This window comes from Xyrauchen texanus, chromosome 4 (genome assembly GCF_025860055.1).
Source record: "Xyrauchen texanus isolate HMW12.3.18 chromosome 4, RBS_HiC_50CHRs, whole genome shotgun sequence".
Lineage (NCBI taxonomy): Eukaryota > Metazoa > Chordata > Actinopteri > Cypriniformes > Catostomidae > Xyrauchen > Xyrauchen texanus.
The window spans coordinates 12,635,110-12,642,564 of record NC_068279.1 but is presented as its reverse complement, the minus strand read 5'-3'; the positions used below and the strand labels follow the sequence as shown (position 1 = coordinate 12,642,564).

Below are 7,455 nucleotides of genomic sequence, written 5' to 3'. Positions count from 1 at the left end.
TGCCTTGCTCAAGGACACAATGATGGTGGCTGTGGGGATTGAACCGACAACATTCTGCTTAACAGTTTAGTGCTTTAGCCCACTACGCCACCACCACTCCAACCTTATGTGCAAATTGAGTTAAGACAGGTAATTTCATACATTTAAAATTTACAGAGTAAATTCACAGAGTGTTTGAAGGGTGTGTTGAAAATCTCAGTCATTGGTAGTATATTATCATCTATTTATGCAAGTGTTGTTCTGAAAGCAAAAACAATCAAATGTGGGCTGTTGTGCTCAACCGAACAGAGGCAATTCTCAAATGCTCAAATATCTGTGCTGCAGTATTAGTGGCTCATGATGCGCAAAATGCTGTCTTTACGAGCTGTTCTCACCCTGATAACCACAATCTAGTCACACTTTTAGAGTGTTTCGCTTCTCATTTAGCACATATCTACATAAAACATCCTGCATGATCATGAGAAAGGATTACAACAGAGTAGATTGGCACAAGTGCAAGGGACTTATAAATAAATCCATACTCCTCTGTCTTGCTATTGCTCGCTACCCAATAATTATCCCTTCATTTGCATTCGGTTGCCGACCCCTGACCTAAATGTTAGATGTTAAAATAATCTTCCTCTGAAAGCACTTTCAGTCTGTTTACCAATTTCAGTCTCAATCTTTGACCGAAATGAGAAGCCCTTGGCCATGAATGTATAGATGAATGGGTTTAGAAAACTTTTTGAGCTGACAAAAATAGTAGTAACTACTAGGGCAATGTGAAGGTTAAAGCCTTACTTCGATTCATCAAGCTCTTATTATAGAAACAATATATGGTAACCAGCAAAGGAAAAAAGTTGTAGTCAGCAGTGTCATTATCTTGTAAGGATTGGTGGATTTGGACATTTAGTTTGCCCTAAGTAACAGATGCAAATACTTAGAATCAAAAACCCAAAAATAAATCGAATGAGCACAACTGTTGTGTGATGATGCTCATAGTTGGTAAACATTTTTTATGGCTATTAGGGATTTCACTGAATCTGAATACTAAGCAAAGCAGAAATGTACCAAACTAAGACAACAACAGCAGAGGCTTTTGTTACAGTGTTATGATTCTGAGCCCAAACAGAATATTTGACAGACAAGCAGCGGTCCAGGCTTATGATGACGAGAATGAAGGTGCTACTGTACATATTGGGGAACATAGCAAAAGATGTGAATTTACACATGAAGAGCCCAAAGATTCAGTTGTTTATCACTATTTTGACAATGACAAAAGGGATAATGCTGCAGAATATGAAGTCAGACAAAGCCAGACTCAGGTACCAGGTGGTGTTAACTTCTTCATCTTAAAACCAGCAATCCAGATCACTGCTCCATTTCCAATGATGCCAAGCAGGAAAATGATCACATTTAAAATAGCTGTGATTACACATGCTGCTTGTCTTCAATATGCAGGACATGTCTCTGCAGGATCTGACCCTTTGGTTAACTCATCAAGCTTGCTTGGGTAGTCAAAACCATTGCTGTATTCATTTTCATTGCTGTATCCTTCATAGCTTGAATTCATGATTGCCTCTTTTGCCCAGAGTCAAGTTATAGGTGCATAGAAAGAACAGGTCTGTAACAAAAGCAGCAGTCAATTTATTCAAATGTATTTTCAGTGACTTTAGTATATGTATAAAATGGTGTGTCAAAATGACATGACAGCACTGTAGAGCCTCAGTAAGAGCTGTAAGAAGAAGAGCATGACGTGCTGTCAAATTCATTGAATGACATGTGTCAAAGGTCAAAATGGGGGAGGGGGGGTGATTGGCAGGTGTCAAGTTGATAAAATGGGGGAGGGTGGATGATGGAAGTTTGTGAATGGTTGTTAAAAATAATTAAGTGCCTAACCCTTTTTTCAATGATGAGCTATCACTCCCACTAAGAGCCCCAAAGAGAAAATGTGGACTGAATGTGTAAAAGTTTCTCCTGGAACCATCATCAAATATTGTGAGGCGTGAATTTACATGACTGTCTGAATGGGTTAAAATTTTATAAAACGGCTCACACTGTCACAATCTACCATGTGGTACATTACGAGTGTTCACCCAAGTAGAAGTCCCTTTGTTTTTCACGGAAAAGGACTGGTGTATATTCTACAATAAAGTTTGGAAGGATCTGTATAACTCTGAAGATAAATGTAAGCACATCAAAGAATGGGCTGACATGACCCTGAATGTGTGGTACCAAATGATGGGTGATTTTAAAAACAATTGGTGGATGGTTCATCTACATAACCACTTATGTGCTCATGATTCCGACAGTGACTCGAAGGATGTCGACAACAAGCACTATGAGGCAAGTGATGATGTCGAGGGTAATGAAGATGACCACAATTCGTTTTCATCATATACATTACAAAAACAGTTTTGTTTTCCTTTGGCGTGACATACATATGTTGAACAATGTTTTCTCAATAATCGATCGTATGTTTAAATGATCTGGAACATACGAAAAGCACAACAATGTTTTAGCTATGTATGCTTTTAAAATAAGTAAAATATAAGAATATTGCCTGTGCATGTCTTAAAACTTTATTATTATTATTAATATTGCTATTATTATTTTATATTGTTCATCACGAATTAGGAAACATTCTCGAGAGAGCATATGTTTGTTGCTTTTAATCCAAAATGATATCACTGACATTTGTAGTAATATGAATAAAACACTGATTAATCACTTATTCAGTGTAATCACATTATGATTATGATGCATTCATATTATCTGTGTTAACTGTTGTTTCAGGGAGTTTTGACACCTGGCTCATTTGGAGGGTTTGTTTCGAAACCTGGCTTGATTTCTACCTTAGTTCAGTTCGTTTAGGCATATGAACATGACAATCACACTCGGACCTGCACCAAAACACCAAAAGCAATCAAACGATTTCTAACGGACTCTGGAGTGGTTCACTTGTGGTGAGAATGCAAACTGACCCAACGGACCAACGAACCAAACAATATCCCTATAAAAACCATGAACATAACTGATAGATCTTTGGAGAAGACATCTGTAGATCAGCACTTCTCTCTAATTCATCATCAAAATGTGGCTATAGCCTTTTGGCAACTATATTAGATATAAATGCACGTGTAAAATAGGAGCTGTTTTATAATTCCTGAGGTAATTTTAGTACGATCAAGTCTCTCTTTTGGATTGCGGCAGAACACATGCAAGACGGCATTAGCAATTTTTGACAATTATAAAACTCAACTTTATTCTGCTGTTTGTGTGTGTGTGTGTGTGTGCGTGTGTACGTTAGGGAGAGAGAGAGAGATCTGTGAGGACAGACATGTTTCAATGGAGAAATAATGCAAAAGCAACTAATGATGTTTAAAAATAACCATGATGGAAACTTTACAACTCATATCCATTTGAGTGATGGATAATTTGTATTTGGAGCACAACCTCTAAATAGCGACGTTCGAAAATTCTCTAATGACAAATTTTTTACAGGCATACATTTTTTTTATTATAATTATTTGACCAATAAGGGGACATCTTACTCACATGTGACTTTTATTGACATAGTTTTGGTCCATTTTGAATTTTTCCCTTGTGAAAGCGAAACAAACCAAGAAGAAAATGCAACATTGTAAACAATTTAGTCCCCGTTTCGGAACAAAGCAAATGGTCTACATGTCTGAAAACACACTCAATGTCTAAAATGGGGGTTTCTAAAATGAAAGATTTTAAGGTGTGAGATTTGTGCATGGGATTTGATTAAAGAGTGAGATCGATTAACAACTGAAATAGCTACAATAATTTTTTATATTTAATTGTACTGTTTTATAAAACCCTCCTGTTTATGTACAAAATGAAAAGTCTTTGTATTGTTTGCAAATGTGGGTGAAATTTAGAAAGGCAAAAAAATCTTTAAGATGAAGAAAAAAAAATAATGGAATGCATTATGCAGCACAAATTCCTGATTATAATGTGTATGTTGTTGTGTTATGCAATGTTGTTAAACTTTACGGTGTTCATGGGCTGTTTTAAGAAACTCAAACCCATTCGGACCACTGTTAGACATGGTAAATTCATGCCTCACAATATTCTACAGTTCCAATAGAAACTTTGACACTCTCGGTCCTCAGATTTTCACTCTGGGGAAAAAGAGCCTCCGCTAACTCAACATTCTACCTCATTGGAGACAACTCAATTTCAACCATCTCAACAGCCATGGTCACAAGAGAGAGAACCCTTTGTCTCTGTGTTTCACTATGCTACACCCCCACCACCACCAAATTCACACACCCTCCCCCATTTTGACATCTTGACACATGTCAATTACTCACCTCTGCCCATTTTGACCTTTGCCACCTGTCAATCAATCAAACTCATTTTGTCAATTAGTACATCAGTACACTTCTTCTGCTGTAGATACTTTCAGAAACTTAACAAAATATCCTTTCATTTCAGTAAGATAACTTATTTCAATCAGAAACCTAACTACAAAAAGTCTTATCATTACAATAAGATAACTCTGTGGCTATTACTGCTTTATGAGCTAAACTTTCTTTGTTCTCATTTCTGTATTTTCAACACATTGCATGAAAAAGTACAATGCCAGCAGATTTCTCCCAACACTTCTCTCTTTTTTCTACATATAAACGTCTAAGTGCACTTTTCTGACCATCCTTGTGACCTATTATGTGGTTATATGACTATTTGGTCATAGGAGATTTTTTACTTAAACTCTAAAGTTGCATGTTTAAGGCATTTTCATTGGAATCAAAACTGATTTTGATTATGAAACTTGAAAGGGTAAGAATAATTCACATTGAAAAGTGTGTTTAGTGAGGAGAGTGTAATGTCTTTTATTTGGTACTGTAATGACAGTTTGTTTACAGTGCAAAGGTGGTCACAATCTCACATTGAATACATCAGGATCAACAGTAGCCTTTGTTGAATCTTTTGCAACATGCTCACTGAACATTGTGGTGATGGGGTGTGGTCATTTCTTTTTTGGGACAGAGGGTGTGGTGTGGCTCTTCAAGCTGGTTGAGGTGTTTTCTAACAGCTGTTTCTTGTTACAGTGATAGCTGTTTTACTTTGAAGTTGAAGGGTTTGAGAAATTTTGGTAACAGAGAGTTTTGTCTCATTGAACTGACTGAAATATGAAAAGACCTGAGATGGCTGCTCTCAAGAGACTAAAGGCAGAAAATAAAAAGCCTACCTAAAGTGTGCCACTGCTCCCCGTCTCCTCCTTCCATACCCAAACCTTTAATGTGTTACAAACATATTATTCAGTTGCATCTTAATTCCTTTAGTGCTCTCAGTCTTTATGTAAAACGTCACAGAGTACAAGTGAGAACTGTGTGATAAAGTTAACATTTATGCATATTTTCTCTTATAGCTATAAGATCGATATATTATAGCTAAAAAATCTACAAAATATCTTACCTCAAAGATTAAGCCTTACTCTTCCATTTTCAGTGCTTCTATGTTTTTCTGCTACAGTTTTTTTTTATTGAAATCTAAAAGCATACTGCACTACTGGCCAAACAAATCTGACACCTAGATTCTCTCTGAAATACAAGTAAAGTTGCAGAACTGAGACTGTCAAAGACAGTGACCCTAAAGGGTCATGAAATCCCCCTTTCTCAGGTTCAGTAGGAAACATCACAGTTTGAGAAGAGTTCTAAGAACTGGAAAAATGAGTGGGCGAGGAGAGGAAATGGGGAGGGGTCACTTCAAGAACAACAATACACTCTTTGTTAAGAGAACACTCTTGTTCACTCTTTCTTTAAAGATCATCATCATGTCCAGTAACCCCACAGGAGAGGTCGTTGGGGCACTACAGACAATCTATTGACCAGCTTTCTCCATTTCTCTCTGTCCTCTGCAGCTCTCTTTGCTTGGCTGAGCTTCAGTTTAGTCCACTAAACTGAAGGTTGTTATCTTAGGATTGGATGTTTTTTTCCATCTCTTCTTCTGTCTCCCTCGCTTCCTGTTTCCTTGTACATTGCATTGCACGATGGTCTTTGCTAGGCCTGACCATCTTGTGATGTGACCGTACCATCACAGATTTCTCTTTATAACAGTTGTGAGAAGGTCATTCATTGTATGGTCCAATAGCTTGGCTGATCGTCTGCCGGACTTCTTCGTTAGTGATGTGATGAGTCTTCTGTAGCATCTCATCTCCAAGCTTTGTATTCTTCTCTGTAATTCTGCTGTGAAGGTCCATGTTTCACAAGCATAGAGAAAACTTGAGATGACAACTGAGCGCAATAATCTCACTTTTGTTCCAAAACTGATGTTTCCAGATGGGCTTAAGGCGTGTCAATGCCGCAGTGGTTTGAGCTATCCTGGTGAAAACTTCTTGCCTGGACCCTTCATCCGAGACAATCGCTCCTAGGTATTTGAAGCTCTGCACAGTTTCGAGAATTTGCCTGTTGGTTTTTATGTCTGTGTTGATGCCATTCATGTTGATGGTCATCACTTTTGTTTTCTTGGCATTGATTTCCATTCCAAAGGCTTGAGAGGGGGTGTCCAGCCTTTCTACCAAGCTGGCCAGTCCTTTTTCACCTCCAGCTAGCCCAACAATATCATCTGCAAAATGGACGTTAGTGATTGCTCTGCCTCCTATGCTGAAGGTTCCTCATGGTTTGCCAGGGCATCTGTCATGAAGCACTCCAGGAAGATGTTGAAAAGAGTGGGATAGAGTAGGCACCCTTGACGCTCTCCTATTGTCATCCTGAACCTGTTTCCAATGGCTCCATTTTGGAGGACTGCACTGGTGGGCTTGTAATACAGGTGTTTGATGACTCTGACCAGGTTGGGGTTGATGTTGTAGTTCCTCATGGTCGCCCACAAAGCTGCATGCCAGACCATGTCAAACATTCTTGAAATCCACAAACACATGGTAAAGATGTTTCTGATGTTGCAGGTACCTCTCACAGATGATTCTTAAGTTAAAAATCTGTTCAGTGGTGCTGCGCCCTGCCCTGAATCTGGACTGTTCCTCTGCAATGATGTGTTCGGCTTGAGCTGTCAACCTGTTCAATATTATGTAGAACTTTTCTGGGGTGGCTAATGAGACTGCTGGTGCAATAATTTTGACACTGCTGAACATTGCCCTTTTTTGGAAGCGTGATGACGAGTGTTTGAGTCCATGGTGTAGACCACTGCCCATTTTGCCAGATGTTGTTGCAGATAATGGTAAGGATGTCAATTATTGCTTCTCCTCCTGCTTTTAGCAGCTCTGCTGGGATGTTGTCCATTCCCACTGCCTTTCCTTTCTTTAGTGATTGCATTGCTGCATCAACCTCCTCATGGAGGACAGGAAGGTTGTTCTCTTCTTTGGTCTGAGGACATGTCAGTATTGACGGATCTCCATTTTGCAGGTGGCTGTAAAGTTTGGAGCAGTACTCTGTCCAGCTGTCAAGGATTTCTTGTTTTTCTGTTTAGAGACGATAAGTACATCGT

At 38.6% G+C, this 7,455-nt stretch overlaps 1 pseudogene; it reads right to left on the bottom strand.

Moving 5' to 3' along the window:
• Positions 1-776: 776 nt before the first annotated feature.
• LOC127637238 (chemerin-like receptor 1) lies at positions 777-6,496 on the bottom strand (annotated as a pseudogene).
• Between the last annotated feature and the right edge of the window lie 959 nt (positions 6,497-7,455).